This window comes from Mus musculus, chromosome 17, assembly GCF_000001635.26.
Source record: "Mus musculus strain C57BL/6J chromosome 17, GRCm38.p6 C57BL/6J".
Taxonomy (NCBI): domain Eukaryota; kingdom Metazoa; phylum Chordata; class Mammalia; order Rodentia; family Muridae; genus Mus; species Mus musculus.
The window spans coordinates 51900774-51925022 of NC_000083.6; the positions used below are offsets into that span (position 1 = coordinate 51900774).

At 40.9% G+C, this 24249-nt stretch overlaps 1 long non-coding RNA gene across 1 annotated transcript in view; it reads left to right on the top strand.

Annotated features, from left to right (window-relative positions):
- Window positions 1-24249, top strand: part of Gm20098 (predicted gene, 20098) — an 82531-nt gene that overhangs the window by 18047 nt on the left and 40235 nt on the right. Inside the window, exon 2 of the long non-coding RNA NR_045095.1 lies at window positions 4718-5107. This is a non-coding gene — a long non-coding RNA (predicted gene, 20098). The remainder of the gene's footprint in view (window positions 1-4717; window positions 5108-24249) is intronic.

Consider the following 24249-nt stretch of genomic DNA (forward strand, 5'->3'; position numbering starts at 1 on the left):
GCCAAAGAATTATGCACAAATAAAAGCCTGTGAGGGATGTGTAAGATGCTCAAGTAAGCATCTTAAAGAATGGGTAGGAAAGGACTCGGATGCTTTAAAGTACCTGGCAGAATCCCAATTAGAAATGGATAGGTAGAAAGTAGATCTGAACGGAGATGTAAAACAAAATACATAAATAGCAGGCTGAAGGCTCACGACCTAGTAGGGCAGAGCTGCCCATTGATTCTAAATGGGATATTCCTTTGATGTGCTGTGATTTAGATAAGTCTCAAATGCAAGAAGGAGCACATATTCATATATAGACCAAAGGAATTCTTTAAACAATAGTCTCCCTCCCCCCTCCTTTCTTCCCTCTCATTATCCCTCCCTTTTTCCTTCCTTTCTTCTTTCCATCATTCTTTTGTTCCAGGCTCCCACTACGTAGACCAGGTTGGTTTTGAACTCAGAGATCCACTTGTTTTGTCTCCTGAGTGCTGTGATTAAAGGCATATGCCATCACATACACTGTTATTTCTATTTTATTTTTTCCTATGCCAATGACTGTGGCTTCAAATCTGCAATTGAGAGATGAGATGGATGTATTTACGTGTCTCTTTGTGTGAGCATTTATGCACGTATATGTTTCTGTTTGTTATAGTGATTTAGCCTTACTTGCAGAATAATATTTCTGAAGTGTTGTTTCAGGTATGGTTAATTTTTTTTTTAAAAAGGCACTCCTGCTTATAATCTTCATATTTTGCTAGAGCAGAGAAAAATACATTTATACTTCTTTTTAACTGCGAAAAGCTGGCCATAAAAACAGCTGGATTCATGTGTGAAAAGGAAAGCAGTGAGCTCTCAGGAGCCAGGGGTTTTAGGAAAGGAATATGTTTGGGCAGTTCAGTACTGCTGTGTGCATTTCATTATTGTTATATGCATTTCACTATTGTTTTGTGCAGTTCACTATTGTTGTGTGCAGTTCACTATTGTTGTGTGCAGCTCACTATTGCTTTGTGCTTCTTTAATATATTTCTATTCTGATGTTACACTCAGTTTGTTTACAAACTTGGTCACTCATCCTGAAACCTAAAATGTCCTTCCCAGCTTTCCCAAGAACATCCATTTCTTGAGGCTGACAGCAGCTCTTGTGTCTCACATCCTTACGGAAGTCTAGTGGGATGAACCTCACTTTCTGTTCTCAGTACTTAGATTTAGCTGGGTCGGCAGAAAGGAGCAGAGGGTTCCATCCCTGCTCTGGCTTTTGAGTTTCACTGAGAGCAGGGGAGCAGATTGAATTTACAATACTCCTTATTTTTTTTATCTGAGGTTTAAATTATTAATGAGTGTGTATATGAATTATACCTATTTATAAGCCAACTGGCTTCATCCCTTTACATAGAAGATTTTCAGGTTAGTTTCACTACAAATCAGACTTCAAGGTTTCCTTGGCACTGTAGCTATGGCCTCCGGTTGTGACCACTAGTCATTGATAGCTCCATGAAAACATACACACACACACACACACACACACACACACACACACACACACACAAAGTCTTATACACACACGCCCAAACATACACATTCACACACAGACACTCACATACTCATTTATACACACATTGACACACAACACTCACATACAAATTTACACACACACACACACACACACACACACACTCAAACATACACATTCACACACATATACTCACACACTCACTTATTCACACACACTGGCATACATATACTCACATATAAATTCACACAGATATACATTTTGCCTATAAGTGCAGCATAGTCTCTAGAGTATCATGTTTTTCATAGTTAGTGATTTATATATTGCATACATACCAGAGTATATGCATACTCGTGGAAGTCAGAGGACAACTTATGGAATCAGTTTTCCTTTTCACCACATAGATTTCCTGTATGAAACTGTCGTTTTTAAAGGCTCTTCTAAGTCCTTTATCTCTTTGCTGTGTGTCTAAACTGTGTTTTTATTCTCTGGACCTGCAGGAACCCCAGTGTGAATGGCCACTAACACTCTGCTTCACTTCTTTGGTCCCCATATGTGATATATTCAGAAAGATTGTGTTCTCTTCCCCTGAAGATCTTAAAAAGACAGTCAAGAAACTTGCTTATTCTGGTCAGAATTTTCCTGGTTCAAAGCCATGATTTCTGTGTCTTTATTAAGAAAGAATGCCCAGCAATAGATCACCAATACTCGAGGAACACAGTGGTATTTTTGTCTCATTTTGCTTTACTTGGACTTTTTTTTTTGTCTTATCAGTCTTTTGTTTGCTTATTTTAATTTCTATTTTGTGAGGATTTTTTTTGTACATGTGAATTTCTTTTGGTTTTGTTTGCTTATTTTAAAAGGAGAAAGAGATAAGGAATGCAAAGTTGGGAGGGGAGAAATTGAGGGAGGGGGAAACACCATCAAAATATATCATATGAAAAATGTTTTAATTAAAAAAAGTTTTCAGCTGTGGTGGTGCAGGGTGGTAGGATTTGCTGAATGCAATAGGATCAGGAGTTCAAGGCCAGCCTGGAATATGTGATTTTTTAGCCAGGTGGTGATGGTATGCCTTATTAATCCCAGCACTCAGCAGGCAGAGGTAGGTGGATCTCTGTGAGTTTGAGGCCAGCCTGATCTACACAGTGAGTTCCAGGACAGTCAGGGGTAAATAGTGAGACCCTGTCTCAAAGTTCTCACCCTCCAAAAAATATTAGAAAGAAAGAGAGAAAGAAAGAAAGAAAGAAAGAAAGAAAGAGAGAGAGAGAGAGAAAGAGAGAGAAAGAGAGAAAGAGAGAAAGAAAGAAAGAAAGAAAGAAAGAGAAGAGAGAGAGAAAGAAAGGAAGAAAGGAACAAAGAAAGAAGGAAAGAAAGAAAAGAAGGAAAAGAAAACCTTGCTTTGACCCAAGAATCAAGTGACTTTCACAAAATAGTTTGGAGATTGGGACAGAAATGAGATGACCTGGGACATGTTCAGGTCTCTTCCAGAGGGACAGAACTAGCTTGAGCTCATCTTTTGAAAACCAAATAGGCATTCCTATTTTCAAGTAATTGTGAAGATGCCTGGAGTAAGACTCTAGTTCTAGAAAATTCGTTATAGTTACACTAAACTGTGGCTCATGAACCATGAGCAGGTTTCACAGGAGCCTTGCAGAACAACTTTTCTTTTCAGAGGCTACATGCCTTGTGAGGCTCAGATGGTGGTATGCTGGGAATTCCAAGATGATGTCATGGGTACCCAAAACACGTAGTGAGGCAGGCATGATGCCATCTGTGCTTTCTGGGTGTCATTTCTGACAAGGAATCTGAGCTTTCTGGAAGGAAGGATGCACATCAGGGTACACAGAGACTCATGCTATAGTGACTTCCGCTCTGTAGCACATGCACAGCTTCCTGTTTTGGTCTGATAGTTTTCCCCTGGGCTTTCAGAGACGCAAAATTACCCACACAGAGATAGGTTGCCCATGAAGAGAGCATATGTCTTATTTTTGGAAGCTTTCTTTAACAGTATCTTTGTTATTTTGTTTTATAAACCCTGTTTCCTCTTGTATTTTATATCATATCTTGACAGTAATTTCACCCAACCTTGAGGACTCCTCTTTCTCCCTCTTAAGGCTTTTATTTCTTGGCATTTTTCCCCCCATCATCTGTAGGAAATGTTCTTGTTACTGTTTTATTTATTTATAATATTAATGGCCTTATTCAGGTCTTACCATACATGTTTTTATTTCATTGGGTCAACCATTTGAAACTACTTGAGAATGTCTCAAGTGAGGTAACCAAAGATGCCTTCAACATACTCTCTGCTTCCAAGTTGTGTAGAGTTCGGGTGGGAAACTATGTGTGTAAAAACAGTAGTAAAAATAAAAGATGATTTCTCCTACGGGGGGAAGGAAGGAGGGTCACACAGATTTGCCATGTGCTTCGTGGCCACTGTGTTCATTGGTGAAGGGCCTGTGTAAACATTTTGTTCAGGCTTTCCCCATTGGATTTGATTGTTTAATTATAGACATTTTTTCATATAGCCTCTGTGTGTGTGTGTGTGTGTGTGTGTGTGTGTGTGTGTGTGTGTGTGTGAGTGTGCATGTGGAGGTCAGAGGACAACCTCAGTGATGGTTCTGCTCTTTGACTGGCTGGCCTGTGAACATCTAGAATTCCTCCAGTCTCTGATTCCTGTTTCCTGATGGATGAACAGGCACACAACTGAGTCTTCCTCTTAGGTAGGCTTTAGAGGTCTGAACTCAGTTCCTCATGCTGGCCTGCCTTCTCTTTTACCCACTAAGTCACCTCCTCATACTCTGCCTTTTGTTTTCTCTTCTTTTTCCTTTGTTGACACAGGGTCTTACTATGTAACTCTCACTGGATAGAGCAGGCTGACGTCAAAGTCACAGATACCTGCCTGCCCCTGATGCCTGAGTGCTAAGGTTAAAAATGTGTACCACCGTACCTGGTTTCTTTTTGTTTGTTTTGTGTTTTTGATATCTAATGCTTTCTGAGCCTTGTTGTAAAGTTACTGAGATACACTCCTGTGTTTTCTCCAATGTCTACGTTTACATATATCAAAAAAAAATACAAATTAAAACCAATGTGTTATTAATATATACTTGCTAGAATGATAGAGTTATAACATATTGTGAGTGAAAATATGAAATGAGAAAGCATGATGAGATTTATTCTGGTATGCATGCGCCTCACCCAAGTCTTTGGTATTTATACTTTTAGATCTTATCCAGAAGGAATGAAAACATCTATTAAGAAAACTTGTACATGTCTATAGCATCCTCGTCATGGGCTGGGATGCCCATGAATAGAAAGTGGACACACATTCGGTTACCTGTATAGTGGAATCTAACCTGCGCTGGAGAACTACCCTCAAAGTACAGGGTTAAAAAGACTTTCCACAAGGGAGTCTTCTACATGTTTTCTTTTGTACCAGCTTCTAGAGTTGACAGAAACTTACCCACGATGAAGCAAACTGCAGGCATCTGCAGTGGTCTTCACATTCAGCTGGTGGCCCCCACTCATATGCTGTCATCTCAATTCCCTGTGACAACACTTGATGGAGACCAGCCACTAGAGAATAGTCAAGAGGACAGAGATCTCCTCTTTGAGGTCAGTGCCCTTTATTTCAGAGATCTGCCCTCCTCCTCCCACTGTGAGGACACAGTACGAAGGTGAGCATTTGGATCACTATGTCTGCTGCCACTTGGATCTTGGACTTATCAGACTCAAGAATCGTGAGGAGTAGGTATCTTTGTCACACGACTTGTGGATTCTGTTACAGCAGCCCTATGCTGACTGCAATGAGGAACACTGACTGGATAAGCACTTGGAAGTGTTCTTTACCCTGACAAGTTTGTGAGTTACTGAGGGAGTCTATTGCTCAACACTCAGTGAAGGTACATTTGCGATTCATACACTGCATTACATGTAAATAATATCTCCATAGAAACCATGAGTACAGTCTTAGGTGGCAGGTTTTGGCAACTAATTGGATAGGACTATGTTACATTGTTTAAGTGTGCAGTTTGTATAAAGTGTCCTAAAGTCACAGCGGGAAGATGTCTTAGCTGTGATAATTTGGGGAGTGACATACCCTTCTTGGACTCAAGGTTTCCCTTCCCAGAACTGAAGCAGTATTTTCTATCAGTTGATGCTCTAGGAAGGTGTGCAGGAGGCTTATGACAAGGGCTGACACAATGTGTTGAGAAATTAATGCCACTTGAATAATTTCTACCATTCTTTTTCTGCTTTGTTTGTTAGCAAGTAACGTGCCACCTGTGATTCTGAGGTTTGAATGCTGCTGTCTACAAAGCTGACATGTTATGAACAAAAAATACAGAACACAGAGTAAGATCATACCCAAGAGGGGACAGGATGCGCTCTCTTTTGAACATTGTGGTTTTAGAGCAAACAGATCATTGGCGATGGTGGGTCATGAATTTGGAGGGAAATGAAAGGCATTTTGGGATTTGAGGGATGGTGAGCCAATAAACCAGAACTCTAGGAAAGGGGCGGGGGTGGGGGGGATGGGAAAAAAAAAAGAAGTTATGAACGTATCAGTTGCGATTTCCTTGCTGTCATTATTCTTATCGTGGCTAATCTCAAGTAACCAAACTGGTTTGCAAAATTCCCGAATACTTACCCATCACCTCTTTCTGCCTGTTGCTTGCCAGCTCCAGAACATCACGTGACCAGTGTGTTCATTGAGGCAGAGAATGAGAAAGAAACGGAACTTTCTTCCCTTTGCAAGGGTTCATTTGCCTGCTGGATACTTTGGGTTTAATAAGCTCTTTTGCAATGCATCTCCATTTCCAATCCAAGCAGCTCTCCGAGCATGTACTTTTTTCTACAGTTGCACAGAAATACCTTATTTTCTGATGTCCACAGCTTTCCAAGGAGTCATGCAGAGGCTGCTCTTGGTGGAGATACCCAGGAGTCAGCCTGTGCCAGGCGGGGGGCGGGGCTTTCCTCAGAGCTCCCACAAAGCCAAGCGCCTCTCTTGCTTTCATCTTCCCAGTCTTTTCAGATTAGGCTCTTGCCTTACCTAAGACTGGATTTCATATCTGTCTTACTGCAGAAGAAAGGGACATTTTCAAAGCACATGCACCCTTTCCCATATCCCTGTCAGTGTACTAGACTGTTGCCCTCAACTTAGGAGCAGCAGGTCTCTTGCTAAGGACTTCTGGAAAGCAGAAAAGGCAACTCACACTTAACTGGTATCACTATCTATTGGTAGCAATGGGGACATAAATATGGTCAAGACTCCACAGGGACTCTTATAATCCAGATACCAACTAAGACTCGTGTTAAGTACACAGTTCCAGAATCTTTTTAATTTTTATTAAAAACTGGCCTGCATCTCCCTAAGTAGACCAGACTGGCCTCAAATTCACAGACATCTGCCTGCCTTTGCTTGTCCTGATGATGTGGTTAAAGATATGTGCTGCCACACCCCACTCCATTACCAGAAGTGCTTTATCCTGAAAGTAATAGCAACATGAAATATGTGTATAGAGTTGTTGCCCTTCAACACTACTTTTCCTAACAAAGTAAAACAAAACAACCCAGATGTCCACAATTTTCAATAAATATAACAAAATAACATGATGTCACTCCACTCCTATAATTAGTATTTACATGAACAGATTTATATTGTACTGTTACTATATTTTGGTGTTCAGTGATGTAAGGACGATGGGAAGAGAAGTGACTGGAGTACATTTCGCCATCAGCTAGTGGTGTGTGCTATTGGTGGTGGATTGCACGATCACCCTTTTCTCTCTGTTTTCTTAGAGGCATTTCCAAAGTTTCTACATGACAAGCAATAGATGTCTAAAAAATTCCCAGTGTCTGGGCCTGAGACATGGCCCAGGGTGTACTGCTCTTACAGAGCAAATTAGGTCCGTTCTCAATAACCATCTTGGGTGGCTCACAACTACTAGCTCCAGTGGGACAATCCTCTGGTCTCATACAGACACACAGGCACACTGGCATATGTAGATACACAGTGACTGTCTGTACATAATCATATACATCATTACTGATAATAAAAGTATATATTTAAAACATTGCCAAGAATAGGTTCATATTCAAAAGTTCTAGGTTAATGGTTTTTTTTTTTTGTAAAATTAAAAGATCAGTTGACATTATTTTCTAGTTATTTATAAGTTACAGATAAAACATACTTAATCCTGTATGGAGAAGTCCCTTTGGCAAAGCTTCTTTCTCAGTAGTGTTATGTCTCTGCTTATTTCCTCCTGTGCTTCAACAAGGGAAGTGATTTCAAAACTACCAAGCCAAGTGGACTACATAGTATTTTTAAAATATTTATTTATTTATTTTTATTTTTGTGTTGCTGGGGTTGGACCTCATACATGCTAGGTAATCCCTCTACCACTGAGATGTGCGCCTAGCTTACAATGTACCTTTCGTTTATAGATAACTCAAGTACTTAACTCTCTTTTAAAATAAGCTTACTTAAGGCATTCTTACGTTGTGCTATTCCAGTATTTTATTGTGACAAATTTCTAACGCATAGAACAATTAAAAGTGCAACACAGAAAATATTCACAGATATACCAGATAGAGTCATATTTTTTATTTTAGTGTCCATTCCTTGTGCAACGTATCTATCGGTCCATTTTTACATGTTTTATGTAGGCTGCAAAGATTAGAAGTTTCTCCCTTTTTTATATATTCCTTCACTAGAGTTCACTGTTTTGTTTTGTTTTTTTTCTCCTGCCTTTTTGGGGTAAAATCTGTGAGCAGTGGAACATACACATCTCATTACCATGAGTGAGTTTTGACAAATACCTACCTCTGTGTCATCAAAACTCCTGACAAGACATAAAACACGGCCAGTCCCAGGAGACACTGTCACACTCCTTCACAGTAAATCCTGCTCTGCCTCTCCCTCAGACAATAGTGTCCTGGTCCCCAGTGAAACCATTTTGTTTAGATCCATGGTCCTCAACCTTCCTAATGCTATGACCCTTTAATACAGTTGCCTATGCTGTGGGGACCCCCAACAGTAATATTATTTTCATGGCTACTTCATAACAGCAATTTTGGTATTATTGTTAGGAATCGTAACATAAATGTCTGTGTTTCCTGATGGTCTTAGGTGGTCCCCGTGAAAGGGTTGTTTGACTCCCTTGCCCCCCTTGACCCATAGGTTGAGAACTGCTGGTCTAGTGCTTTGTGTCATGGAACCCTATACTGCATGATCAGTTGTGAGACCACTTTCATCCATCATAAGCCTAATGTTTGTTATCATCTGAACTGGGTTTTATTTTTCGGAAGTTTGTCGCAGGCTGTCCAGCCATTGCCTATTGATGATTCCTAATCTATTCAGCCTCCATTTTAGGACCAGGGCCATTTTCTTAAAGTCTTAAATCTAAAGAGATAGCCATCTGTTTTCATTGCTCTTCGAAACATACCTGGGACTAAAATTGCTGAGTCAGAGGGCAGGCATATGTCTACTTTTTGAGAATGTCCTTAAGGTTTCTCTGTAACCCTAGCACTACGTAAGAGTTCCCTCTCACCCCATAGAGAAGTCTCTTTTCCAAGACCCTAAATGGTAATTACTCAAGACTTACTCATAATTATCCTCATTGTGAAGGCTCCTGTTTCTTCCCACTCCTAGCCCCCTGGTCCACCTGTAGGGATTGTGGGATTGCTTCATACCTTCCAGGAATGCTGATAGGTAGCTTATCACACTCTTGAGGCTGCAGGCCATTTCACTCTGTAATTTGTGGACATTTTGAGGGAAGTAGACTTCTTTTTTTTTTTTTTTTTTGCCCTGCTTCCTGTTTGTTACGTGCTCTGGGAGCAGGCATCTGGGTAATGAAACCTGAGTGAGAGGCAGTGTGGAAAAGCTTACACACCCTTCTTGAGTCTTCTAACCTAAAAAGGATGATTAGAAAGGACATGTATTTTACTGGACCCGTAGGGACCAATGAGTTAGTTTTTTTAGATTTATTTATTTATTATATTTACATATATAAGTAAGTACACTGTAGCTGTCCTCAGATACTCCAGAAGAGGGCATCAGATTTCATTACGGATGGTTGTGAGCCACCATGTGGTTGCTGGGATTTGAACTCAGGACCTTCAGAAGAGCAGTCGGCGCTCTTAACCACTGAGCCATGTCACCAGCCCAATGAGTTAGTTTTTCAAAGGTAGCTAGAAGAATGCTCAAAAGGCAGAACATACAAACAAAAATCAACTCTCTTTTCTTTAGGTCATAAATACAACGTCACGGAATACATATGCTTTCTAAGTCTGCCTTGGTGTATGAAAATTTCTTTGAAACCACAGCATCAAAGGCAATAAACAGCAGTGATTCAAAGCCTCTTTGCTCAATCCTAAAATGTTGTCATCCCAGAATTTGGTGAAGAGACAATCTACCCAACACTTTCCACCTTCCATGTCTAGAGAGCCAGCCCTTCCCTCCTGCATTTTGTTTCTCCAAACTCATCTCTGTCTTTTGCTTCAAGGTACCCCATGAGGCCGGCACTGCTTACGGTACTCCAGCTTTCATTCCTTTCTTTTTTTAAACTAGAGGAGTGATTTAGTCTATGCTGGTCCTTCTAATTTAACTGATCTTACATGCAATTGCTTTATTTAAGAAAAGAACTCATGTTTCTCAGCGCAGAAGGCAGGGAACTCTTTCAGTATTTAGTAGCAATGCTTTTGGCGTTGTTGAGAGCCACATAATCTGAAAAACTATATCCTACATCCTCGAGAGAAGACTTCCAAGGTTTTTAGAAAAGGTTTGGAGAAGAGAAGGAGCACCCCTGAGAGCTGCTTCCTGTGGAGGGGTAGACACTGCAGTGTTCGGGAGTCTTCCGTAGCAGCAAGCATGTGACCGCTTTCCCTGGATTGACTTCCATCAGTCAGCTTGCCTGGAATCAGATTAAAAATCTATTCCTTTCCTTTTAGCATAGAGAACGCATGCTTGTAACATGGGAGGAGAGACTTGACCACTGCGACCCGCTTAACACGTTTACACGCTTCGTTTCAACTGAAGGATTTCAAATCATATCATTAATGTGCTGAGAAATATTGAACTGGAAAACACAAGCATGTTTTTCCCCTATGCATCGATTCTACCTCTGCTTGTAACTTCAGAGCAAGAAGGCACCAGTTGTCACCTTGGTCATTTCCTTGTGACCTCCAGCAAGGCTTGCATTTTAAATTGAATTTGGTTTGAGGTGCCCCGGGAGTAGGGAAGTGGAATCTACAGGATGCAGAGGAAAGGCTAGATAAGTCCAGTTGGTATTAAAGAAATGCTTTTGCAAGCAGAAAAAGAGATGATATTTGGTAAAAATGAGTGTTGTTTTCCCTGGCTTCAGCATCTGTTTGCACTCACAATGGCCGCTGTGTTTTTCTGTACCTGGTAGGTGGCCTCTCCATGTATCTATGAGGCACTGCGTGAAAATGTGCCTCCTTATGTCAGAGGGAAATTTGCTTTTTCGTCTTTGCCTTGCTCTCCCGTGCCTCCCTTTGTTCTAATCATACACACGAGGAGAAAAGCCAGTGATACCAGCAACTGCTTTCTTCTCCAGCCACTTCTTTGCAGTTAATAATTCAAACGGATCTTTTACAAACTCATTTTCTTCTTAGAAATGGCCTTCTTGCTAACAGTCTGCTCTCCAGTTGTAGTTTATCAAGCAGCAGATCCACTGTAAAATGTGACGACTGGATTTCATGTGTTTTGCCACCCCCTAAGAATTCATTGCCCACAGTGTTTCAACTGCTGTTCTAAGAGACGGTTTAATTTTTGTGGCACGTTGATTGATAACTGGGCTCCCTGGTAACATGGTCTTCCTTGAATAGGACTGCTGTTTTCTAGGTCTCAGATCCCCCGAAGATGCTCCATAACTCCCTGTATGAAGCAAATCTTCTACACCCTAACAGTAATATCCCCAGTCCCCAAATGAGCAGAGAACACATGCAAGTGCCTGTAGATATTTCTGTGCCTGTAGGTGATGTGATGTGAGAAGGGGGTTTCCCCTTGGCCTTAGGTATTATGGAGTCAGAGAGGCAGAAAAACAGACCAACAGCATCTAAACAAGCAAACAAACAAAACTGGAAGAGTTGCGGCAGTTCTGAAGTGGTGTAATTGGTCCCAGATGAATAATGACATTGTAGGCACTTCTTCATTCCTTGACTAGTTTTCTGTGGCTTTAGGGTGAGCTATGCTGCTTTCTTGCTATGCACTTGCAATTTGCATAGCAGCAGCAGCAGCAGCAGCAACCACAGCAACAGCAACAACAACAACAACAAAAGAAGATGGAAAAATAGACTTGGCAAAGAGAGAAGGAGAACAAAGGACTAGAAAAACAGGCAGAAAGCTTTGAATCTTTAAACCATGGATCTACCAGATTATCAAGTTTAAAACAAAATACATGGTTTTCAAAGGTAAGAAAATTCCTGCTTATACAAGTTGAACACAGGGACTGGTGACCTAACCTTTAATAAAGTAGTCAGTACTCAGTAGTGCATTTGCTAAGTGTCCAAAATGGATAAGGCTTGGTAAAGCCTCAACAGTTATTTTAGTTTGAAATAAATTCTTTAAATTCTTTTTTTTTTTTTTTTTTTTTTTTTGAGACAGGGTTTCTCTGTATAGCCCTGGCTGTTCTGGAACTCACTTTGTAGACCAGGCTGGCCTCGAACTCAGAAATCTGCCTGCCTCTGCCTCCCGAGTGCTGGGATTAAAGGCATGTGCCACCATGCCCGGCTGAAATAAATTCTTAACTGTCCAATAAACCTGATGATTTTGATAAAGTTCATTTTGTTTTTTTTCCCCTTCAACCATGTGCATCCAGGGATTATATTACACTATATAATCCCAATATTCAATGACTATTATTTATTCAACAAATATCTATTGATTAGATCAGGCACTGGGAACCAGAGATTCAGTAATGGGTAATATAAAAAACAACTATACTATCTTCCCTCCTAGTGAGGATTATGGACAAGAAACAGAACATACAACAAAAGGGAACAAAGTGGCTGTTGGTAAGGGAAAGAGGGGAGAGAGGAAGTTTTAGGTTTAAAGGAATGAAAGATGGCTTCCATGAAAATGTGAGTTTGCTTAAATATCCAAATCTCATAGATCAGGAATCATTGAAGACTCTATAGCAAGAGCAAAGGCCAGAGTACTGGGACATTTCTGGCATTATTGTGGGGAGAAGCCAAGGCTGAAATTACTTGAGTAGAGTCCACAAAGGGAAGACTGATAGATAACTAAGGTTAGATCACATAGGTCCTTGGAAATCAGGCTGCATGCTGGGCTTTGCTTTCAGTTCCTTGGAGAAACACTGGAAATTTCATTCAGAAACTTGAAATGATTAGATCCACGATTTAATGGGATTGCTCTTGATAATGTTTTTCTCACTGCAAATGACTAAAAAGAAGATGGTAGGATGGATTGAGGAAGAGCCACTAGAAAGTCATGTAAATTAACCACTCAAGACTAAAGCGAGGTGATAGGCTGTAAGGTGAAATAGTGAAGTTCTGAAGACTTTTATTTTTCTTGAAGAAACAATAGAACTTGATTAGACATGATCTACCAGGTGTGGTCACAGAAGAGGAAGGATTGCTGATAGTGGTTAGGAATAGGTGTATGGAAACCACACAAGTATTGATTTGAATAATTGGGAAAATGGGAAGTTAATAGTAGATTCAACAACAACAACAACAACAACAACAACAACAATAACAGCAAAACAAAACCCCAAAGCCTCCATCAAGCATTTTCCAATAGGAAGTGCATGTAAAGATTATGATTTTGGACAGGTTAAGACAGGTTAAAGGATCCACCTATGTGGACCTATCCAGAAATGAGGAAAGAAGCCATGGTGGAGGCAGAAATTTGCATATTATCAGCATATGGATGGTATATAAAGTCACGAGACTGGATGGGATCTCTCAGATCTGTTGGGGTTTATAGAAGAGAAATCAGTCAATGTTGCAGACAATGGGTAGATTGATAATCATATCACACGCCTCTCACAAGTCAAATGAGATAAAAATTATCAGACATGACCTTGCCTTTGCATTAACAGTAGAATCGAACAGTGACCTTCAGGAGAACTCATTGTCTACAGCCTGCCAAGAAAACAACTTATGCAGCTCTGTGGGATAAACTTCAGATGGCTTCAAATAGCAGTAATTTGCTTGAAAGTGGGCCATCATAAGAGAACTAGATGCTGAAGAAGAAACTGAAATCCCTTCCATTACCCTCCTGTTCAATGAAGTATGGAGAAGATGTGGTGTTTCAAATAAGCAAGGAAGCAAAGAAGCAAGGAAGCAAGAAAGCAAGCAAACAGACAAGCAGACAAACAGACAAACAGGATAGAATCTGAACAGTATTGGCACAGGTAACAGCTTTCAATGGAAATCATGACAACCATTGCAGAAAATGTGTGTGTGTGCATGCGCGCGTGCACATGCATTTTAGATTGTCAGTGTATTTATTATATTTGTGGTCTTGGAAAAAGCAAGAGGAAGAGGAAAAGAAAATGGTTCCTCATCTTTTGGAAAACAAAACAGAAGTTAAAAACTCATTTAAAACTGGAGCAGGAAGCAGCTGTGTGGGTGCACTTGGTTGGAAGTCTCCATCTTATTAGATTGGGAATTGGTACAGTGGGAAAGGAATGGGAAGGGAGGGCCAGGTTGATTTCAGCAGTGGAAAAGTATGGCCGTTCCCTTATGAACAAAGGAAAGGTTCATATACAGGAAGAAAAATGGTATTATTGATTTGTGTATGTGCCATTGCACTTCTGACTGTCCAAACCAACCAAACTACAGCCTCTTAAGAGAAGGCTCTTTCAGAGCTTAGTAATATAGGTCAGGAGGTTCTAACCCTCGGGACAGAGAGGAGCATTGAGCACACCAGTTCAGCACGGTCATTCCGTGTCTTTGCCAATGTGATCGGTGGTGGATTTATGACTAATATCTGCCCAATCTAGAGTGGGGTGCCATGTGGAAAGTAGAAAGAAAGATGAAGACAGATCAGGAGAAGCACGACTGGCTTATCATAAGTTGTCTAATGACCCCCTGCTGGTCTTCAGCTCTCAAATCTCTGCGAGTGGACCCCTAGCCACTTTCCAACACTGTGCATGCAGTGATCCAAAGGACTGGCTCACTCGTACCTGGAGACCTCTTGGACAATCTTCACAGTTGATAACCTTAATATTTCTCTAAGACCTGAGTCTCTTTTCTTTCCACTCCAACTTCATTCTATGGTTGTACTTATCACTTACTGTCAGAATTTTTTTGTCTTTCCCAAAGTTTCTCAGACAGGAGGCCCTTGTTGCAATTTCTCAAGCCCTTGTCCTGACCTTAGATCTACTGTAAAGAAGGAGAGGGCATTAAGCATACCACAACTACATTTTCATGATGCAGAGCAGAATCAACAATGGTTAGATATCCTTGAGGCACAGTACTACAGAAGCAGAAGGTGAATGGCGAGGCCATTTCTAGTGAGTGGATTATCTTATAAATGCCCATGACCTCTGCTTAAATCTCCTTTACGTTTTGTAATTCACTAAATAATTCTCGACACCCTATAGTTTGTCTACAGTGTCATGAGCTATAGAAATTGCCCTACTGGAAATGTTTTCAAAGCATTGGTCCAACTGAGCAGCTATTACTATTATCTCTCTTAAATGGAGGCATTTGAACAGCCTACCTTACCAGGAAGTGAGAATGGTAATTATATCGGTAATTGCCTTACCACTTACCCCGAAGCAGATTCTGAAATGAGGATCTGTACACCCCTGATTGATTAGACAAGGATTCCCAGAAGAAATCAGTGAAGGATCCAGGGCATAAAGACATCGAAAAGGACCAAAGTTAAGTGAAGTTGATCTCATGCCGAGTTCCCGAGTTCCAGCTCTCACCCAGTCTTGACACAGGAACCTTAAGGTGTAAGCTTGGAGCTAGCTGAGATTTCATATTCTTGCATTATCTGTGTTTTCTGGCTAAGGCCCTGTAAGCTTTCAAGTACTTCTGCTTCAACAACCCTCTGATAATCCCGTGAAGAGTAGACACTTGGGTAGGTCAGTGAAAGTAAAGTTCTAGATCAAGATAGGAATGGGTGGAACAATGACGGGATCCACAGGGATCTGGGAAGGGCTCTATGCTGTTTGCCACATTGTCAGAAACACTCACAAGAGCCTTTGTGGTGCCTGAAAAACTGTGTGTGTGTGTGTGTGTGTTAACGCACACAGTAGTTCTCACAATATCCCTTTGACTTTCCTCGTTGTATATCAAGAAGCTGAAGTGTTCAGTAATTGCTATGACTGTTCCAAAGGGTCAGTACCAAGCAAAAGTACAAATTTTGGTCTGTCCAAAGGTCATGTCCCAGATACATGTCTCTTTCTCTTGATTCTATTTCTCACCGGTCAGCATAATAATTAAGTGAGAGGGACAGGAGGAATCGGAATGTTTATACAGGAAGAATACCTATGATAAAACAGTTTGTGGAGTTGGTATGTTTTTACACAGGAGGAATAGCTATGATAAAGCCGTTTGTCACTAAGAAATGTGGCAGATAACGAGGGAGGGTCAGGCACAGAAGAGGGACAACTGAGAGGAGAATTAGGGATCGTTTTCACGTTCATGAAAGATTTTAACACAGAATAGATTGACCAGCTGTGCATGGTTCTGTGACACAATAGAAAAAAACCTGTTATTTCCTTACTATTATAGCGGGGGTGGGGTTGGGTGGGGTGGGGTGTTGAAGTTGTACTGAAGTGAGTGTCCCCAAGCCAAAAGGGCAGGAACACTGGAGTGAAAGTCTATAAACTTGATTTAGAAGGAAGAAAAAAAGGAAAGAAAAGAGGAAGAAGGAACTAGAAGGGAGACAAGCTGTTAGCCCAGTCTGCATGGTGCAAATGTATGGGATGTTACCTTGAGCACAGCTGCTTCACACCTGCAGCCTCTATTGAGGGGAGCTGCCGACGGAAGCAGGGAATATCATCAGAGTGGAGGCTGCTGGAAAACTGCTGGCAGTGGGGACACCACTGGATTAATCATTTGTAGCACACTAGTCCGGTCCAGTCTGTGCTGGTGCTTTCTCTCTTCCTGAGAAGGTCTTGCTCATTTTTGCCCCTTCTCAAGCACCATTGTACGTGTGCACAAAATGCTACAGCATGACACACAGCCGGTATATAATGTCATAAGATGCCCCGATGCGACATGGTACCAATGACTGTGTGCAAAGTGAAGGAACTGGCTTCCTGTCTACCCTTCATGGGACTACATACCTTAGCATTTGTTTATTTATTTACTTTTAATTTCTGTGTACATGTGTGTTTGTGGTCAGTATGTGAATATGTGTGCAGGTGCCTGCAGAGACCAGAAGAGAGTGTCCTATTCCCTGAGACTGAAGTTACAGGCAGATCTGAGCTGCCCAGTATTGGTGCTAGGAATTGAACTCCAGTCTTTTGCAAGAACAGCAAGCAGGTAGAGTCATCTCTGCAGCCCACTCTATTCCTCACGGTGCCCTGTTTTGTGCCAACTGTCCATGTATACTCTCAAGTCCTGGGGCTTTCTTATGGAAGATAAACACATGCCTATTAATTAAGAAAATTATTTTAAAAATTAATACTATAAAGAATTTTATACATGCTACAGTGGATTTTGATCATGCTGTCAACCCCACTCTGCTTCAAACCCCTCCCAATTGTATTTCCCCAACTTCATATCATACTCTTTTTTTTTTTCCTTCAATACTTAAGTAGTTTTAATTGGTGCTGCCCATAAACTCATGAATGTTGGGCCATACACTGAAGTATGATGAACCTAAGAGGGCCACATTCCTAGAGAAAATTCAATCTCCCTCCCTCAGAAGCCATTAACTGTCGCTTCCAGCTGGGAAGGGCGACTTGAGTCTGTGGGTAGGGGGATGCAAATTTAGAGGGAAGATAAACAGGTCTCTTTTACTTTGAGTATGGGGAGCACCCTGTGTGCTGATGTTAAGCATGCAGTTAAGTGCATGGAGCTGGAAAGCTGGCCCCTGGCATCACCCTTTGGAGCACTCTGTTTTAGTCAGCAAGGAGGGATCTTTCTGAACCCTGGAGCTCACGGCTTCTTCTTCTTCTTCTTCTTCTTCTTCTTCTTCTTCTTCTTCTTCTTCTTCTTCTTCTTCTTCTTCTTCTTCTTCTTTCTTCCTCTTCCTCTTCCTCTTCCTCTTCCTCTTCCTCTTCCTCTTCCTCTTCCTCTTCCTCTTCCTCTTCCTCTTCCTCTTCCTCTTCCTCCTCCTCCTCCTTCTCCTCCTCCTCCTCCTCCTCCTCCTCCTCCTCCTTCTTCTTTTATGTGGGACACTAAAGATCCAAAGTCTGGTCTTCAAGGTCTGAGTCTTGAAGCGTCTACCCAGGAACATTCTCTCTCTTTGCTTTGGCTACCATGAAGTAAGCAGTTTTGCCCTGTTGTCTACTTTTAACATATTTTTGCAAAACCAAAGGCCTTAAAGCAACAGAGCCAACTGACCATGGGCTGAAAGCTGCTATAGCCTGTGTCTTAGTTAGGGTTTTACTGCTGTGAACAGACATCATGACCAAGGCAACTCCTATAAGGACAACATTTAATTGGGGCTGGCTTACAGGTTCAGAGATTCAGTTCATTATCATCAAGGCGAGAACATGGCAGCATCCAGGCAGGCATGGTGCAGGAGGAGCTGATTCTACATCTTCTTCTGAAGGCTGCTAGCAGAATACTGATAGCTAGGATGAAGGTCTCAAAGCCCATGCCCACAGTGGCACACCTACTCTGAAAAGGGTACACCTCCTAATAGTGTCGCTCCTTGGACCAAGCATATGCAAACTATCACAGCATAGATCCAGTAAACTTTTCTTCCCATAAGTGGTTTCCTCAGGCATTTTGTCACTATCATAAATAGTGGAGTGAACACTACTCTGTCCGTAGAAGCATGCAAAAGAAAATTCTGTACACCTCTTGAAGGTGATAGTGGACGGCAGCTCATACTGAAATCACTTCTCTTCTTGGTTGAATGCTGGCTTATCTTTTATGAAGAAGAAGCCCTCTGATGTCCATTGCCATAGTGACCACTTGCAGTAACACTTCTGAGCTCCGGCTGTAAATGTCATTCCCCGTGTGCACACTGTCTTCGTGAAGACTGTGGAATGCTGGTTGATATATTAATATCTTAATTTCCCATTCAAGAAACCCGTCTTAGTATAGTTAGCTGGTGCAAAGCCCTCTAAATAAGAAACAACAGCATAGTTCTTCTAGACCAACTACTTTATGGAGCCTTGGTTTATATGTAGAGGTCAGAGACCCCTGGAATTTAAATTAATAATGATGCTCTTTCAATGCCTATGCTGAGCCTTACTCGAATGGTGTAAGTGCTGCCTCTGAATCCAGCTGGGGACATAGATCTCAAACTACAAGAAACAGCACTTATGTAGTTTTCAGTCTTGTGTCACTTTCAACACAAAAGGCTGTGAGTGACAGACAGGTGCTTTCCCTAGGAACTCTTCCATCTCCTGAAACTTGGTTAGCATGAGAATCAACTTTGAGAGTCACATTCTTTAAACAATTTAGCCACCTTAATTAATCAAATTACATTACCTTCAAGTTTTTCTCCTTGCTAAGTGAGACAAGTTACCTGCTTAAGATTTAAAGGATTCTGAACAACATAGAGTGAAAATAAAGATGTTTTGGGTTAATGGTTTTAAGTAGACAAAAAAAATTAAACAATGTCTTTCTCTGATAATTCTAGTTAATTGAAGTTTCAATTCCAGTAAGAACAATAAAAGATGAGTTTTTTTTGAGAAGTAGAGTTTTCAAATTATTTATTTATGCTTAATTTAAAAATACTTAAAAAAAAACCCCAAATCCCCAGTCTCTTTTCCTGTATTTACAATTGTTCCTAAGGGTTGCCTTGTGCTGACTATAGTAACCACAGACATTTTTTGTAGTCTGGCTAAAGAAAATATCTATGGGGAATTCAGTTGAGATAGAAGTCATTTATGTTGCACCACAGACACTTCCATGTTTAGATAGGGCATTGCCAGTCATCTCAGTGTGGCTTTGCCTGCTGGGAGTGTTCATCCCGTCAAATATACCCACCCACCTGGCACTGCTTCCCTACCAATTGTCTCAGGAACAGACTAAGTTGTCAGGCACTAAAAGTACGCACACACCAAAGGGAAGCCTACTGTGAGACATAGACAAAGAAGCTATAGAAAGTCTCTGGGTTACCAGAATACAAAATTGTTGTCAGGTATTGGGGAGATGGCTTGGTGAGCAAAGTGTCTGCCAGTCATGAGGGCTTGAGTTTGTATTCTCAGAGCCCAGGTAAATCTGGACACAGTGATGTATGACTGTCACTGCAGTAGAGATGAGGTTGAAGCTCATTGGTTAACCAGTATATCCAAATTGATGTGCTTCAAGTTCAGCAAGAGATCACATCTTAAAAAAAAAAATAGGGCACAGGGGAAAAATTCCTGAATAGAACAGCAATGGCTTGTGCTGTAAGATCGAGAATCAACAAATGGAACCTCATAAAATTGCAAAGCTTCTGTAAGGCAAAAGACACTGTCAATAAGACAAAAAGGCCACCAACAGATTGGGAAAGGATCTTTAGCTATCCTAAATCAGATAAGGGACTAATATCCAATATGTATATAAAGAACTCAAGAAAGTGGACTCCAGAAAATCAAATAACCCCATTAAAAAAATGGGGCTCAGAGCTAAACAAAGAATTCTCACCTGAGGAATACTGAATGGCTGAGAAGCACCTGAAAAATGTTCAGCATCCTTAATCATCAGGGAAATGCAAATCAAAACAACCCTGAGATTTCACCTCACACCAGTCAGAATGGCTAAGATCAAAAATTCAGGTGACAGCAGATGCTGGAGAGGATGTGGAGAAAGAGGAACACTCCTCCATTGTTGGTGGGATTGCAAGCTTGTACAACCACTCTGGAAATCAGTCTGGCGGTTCCTTAGAAAATTGGACATAGTACTACCGGAGGATCCAGCAATACCTCTCCTGGGCATATATCCAGAAGATGTTCCAACTGGTAAGAAGGACACATGCTCCACTATGTTCATAGCAGCCTTATTTATGATAGCCAGAAGCTGGAAAGTACCCAGATGCCCCTCAACAGAGGAATGGATACAGAAAATGTGGTACATCTACACAATGGAGTACTACTCAGCTATTAAAAAGAATGAATTTATGAAATTCCTAGGCAAATGGATGGACCTGGAGAGCATCATCCTGAGTGAAGTAACCCAATCACAAAAGAACTCACATGATATGTACTCAATGATAAGTGGATAGTAGCCCAGAAACTTAGAATACCCAAGATATAAGATACAATTTGCAAAACACATGAAACTCAAGAAGAACGAAGACCAAAGTGTGAACACTGTGCCCCTTCTTAGAATTGGGAACAAAACACCCATGGAAGGAGTTACAAAGTTTGGAGCTGAGACAAAAGGATGGGCCATCTAGAGACTGCCATATCTGGGGATCCATCCCATAATTAGCCTCCAAACGCTGACACCATTGCATACACTAACAATATTTTGCTGAAAGGACCCTGATATAGCTGTCTCTTGTGAGGCTATGCCAGCGCTTAGCAAACACAGAAGTGGATGCTCATAGTCAGCTATTGGATAGATCACAGGGTCCCCAATGGAGGAGCTAGAGAAAGTACCCAAGGAGCTAAAGGGGTCTGCAACCCTTTAGGTGGAACAACACTATGAACTAACCACTACATCCCAGAACTCATGTCTCTAGCTGCATATGTATCAGAAGATGGCCTAGTTGGCCATCAGTGGAAAGAGAGGTCCATTGGTCTTGCAAAGTTTATATGCCTCAGTACAGGGGAACGCCAGGGCCAAGAAGTGGGAGTGGGTGGGTAGGGGAGTGGGGGTGAGGGTATGGGGGACTTTGGGGATAGCATTGGAAATATAAATGAAGAAAATACCTAATAAATAAATAAAATTAAAAAAAAACTAAAGGTGTAACTTATTCATGTCATTAAATCGGGAGAAATTGAGCTGGTGTTCAGCTAGAAGCTGCACCCCTACTGTCTATTGTTCATGGCGCTAGAAGGCTCTGTGCATGATACTGGAGGAGAAAACTATCAGTACCACCCAACTACAAAAGCTGTGACCTACAACAGAGGACAACCTGCAGTATATACTTGCACAATAGTGGTACAAATGTTATGGGAATAACCAATCACTTTTTGGTGGGATTTAAGCCCCACTTCATGAAATGGAATCCATATCACACACTGCCAAAGTGTCCAAGAACCTGAGATGATGTAGGCCATGGGCCTAGGGGGGAAACTTATTACGTTTATTTTAAAGAAACACAGCAATAAAATGACTCCTAACGGATCTTTTAACCCTCCTCAGAGGCGCTTCCTACAGTAGATGATAACAAACACAGAGACCTACAACTGGACAAAGTACAGTGAGTGACAGGTTTTGGAGCACTCAGCCCTGCGCAAGATGTCTTTATCAAACCCATCCTTTCCAGACTCAGGGGTCTATTCAGAAGAAGTGAAAAGATTTAAAGCCAAAGTAAATAACACCTTTCAGACACAGCAGGATTGGTGCACATATGAACGCACAGAGGCTGTGACAGCAGACACAAGACCTATACAAGTTCACACCAGACAGAGTCTCAGCATTGAGAAGGGGAAGTGAACACAAAGGCCCGCCTCTAAGCAAGAAGCTCTTTCTAATCACAAACAGAAAACCAGCTTTCTCCAGTGAAGTGACCCTGCGATATAGAATATCAACTACATTTCAGAGCAGGCTCCATGCTTACAAGTAGTTGCCCCACATAAGATGGCCTCCATGATTTTTGTGTGCTAGTTTGTTTTTGTTTGTTTTAGGCATTAAAAAAAAGGTATCCTTTTGTTTTGTCTTCTTTAGAAGGTTTGTTTTGAGAGAAACTTTGAGTGTGTGATGAAGTTGGGTAGATAGGAAGGTAAAAAAATCTGGGAGGATTTATAGGAAGGGAAAGAATATGATCAAAATATACTGCATGATTTTTTTTTTGAGACAAGGTCTCACTGTGTAGCCTTGGCTGTCCTGGAATTCACTATGTAGACTAGGTTGTCTTTGAACTCACAGAGATCCCTGCCTTTGCATCATGAGTGCTGAGATTAAAGGTATGCACCACCATACCCTGCTGAAAAAATTATTTTAAAGAAGGCAATAGATAATAAAAAACCTAAATGCTTATAAATATTTTAAAAGGTGGAAAATGATTCAAGAAATACATTTTCCATCAGCCCTGGCTGCCCCATGCACAAACACACACGTGTTTACTGGACACCCAGACTAAAGACATTGACCTCCCCAAATGCACACTAAGAAAAGACAAAAATAAAACCACCAGTTATTATTAATTTAAAGTGATCTAGAAAATTTGTTCCAGTCAGTAGCAAAATAAATAATTATATACATATACATATACATATAATTATAAATGATATATATGTATGTAAGGCAATGGAATTATATATTTTCCTTCTTTATATAAAGTATCATAAAATTGTTGTAACTTAATTATGGAAGACTTGACACAAAGACTGAAAGGCTGTGTTGTATGGATTGTTCATAACTTCCATTCCCCCTTTAGCTACCCTCTGATGACAGTATTGTCCTTCCTGCAGTCATAAGGCTGAGCCTGGTAATGCATGCTTTCAATCACAGCCCTTGGGATACAGGTACAGGCAGATCTTTGTAAGTAAGGCCAGGTTCCAGGCTAGCCAGAGTTCCATAGCAAGACTTTGTCTCAGTAAACACACCAGTAAATTTTCCCAGGAGACCCACTTTATGACACAGAGGCGATACTGTGCACTATGATAAGACAACATTAAGACTGAACACTTTATGTCAATGTTCTTTACTTTCTCTTAAGTAACTTTTTTCTTTTAATGAAAATAGATTTTTTTTTTCATATAATACATTCTGATCATGGTTTTCTGTCCCCCAGCTCCTAGATTCTTCTTATCTTCTCTTCCATCCAAATCCAGCCTTTCTTTCTCTCTATCTTTCAAAAGCAAGCAGGCACTACCAGTAATAATAGTAGTAATGAAGCAAAAACAAAAAACGAATTCTTGGCTCTTTTTCTTCTGTTTGTTTAAGAGTCATTAACTCACCTGCAAACACAGAGAGTAAAAAGAAAACAAAGATTCTGACTTTGGAGGGGGCAGATGTAGTCAGTACCTTGATTTTGGTGATGTGCCAGGGTTGTATGTGTAACTCCTAACATGTAACAGTACAGGCATCAGTTCTGTGTAGTAAGATGCGTCAGACTTCGTTAAAGCTATAACAATGTGAGCTGTTTCAAATGGCTAGTGAATGTAATTTTATTTTATTTCTAATTTTATGCTACTTTATGCTTCTCATTAGTTTTTTTTTAAGATTTATTTACTTTTATTTTAGTTATGAGTGCGTGTGTGTGCGTGCGTGCGTGCGTGCGTGCGTGCGTGCGTGCGTGCGTGCGTGCGTGTGTGTGTGGTGGGGTGATTTCTGCGGGTAGGTGTAGTACCTCTGCAGGATATAGGATCCCCTGAAGCCTGAGTTACAGATGTTTGTGAATCATCTGAAGTGCATGCTGGGAACTGGAGTCCTCTGCAGGAGCGGTAATTCCTAACCACTGAACCATCTCTCCAGCCTGTACCTTAGTTTCTTAACATTTAAAGGATTTTATTGTTTTTTTTTCTAAAATA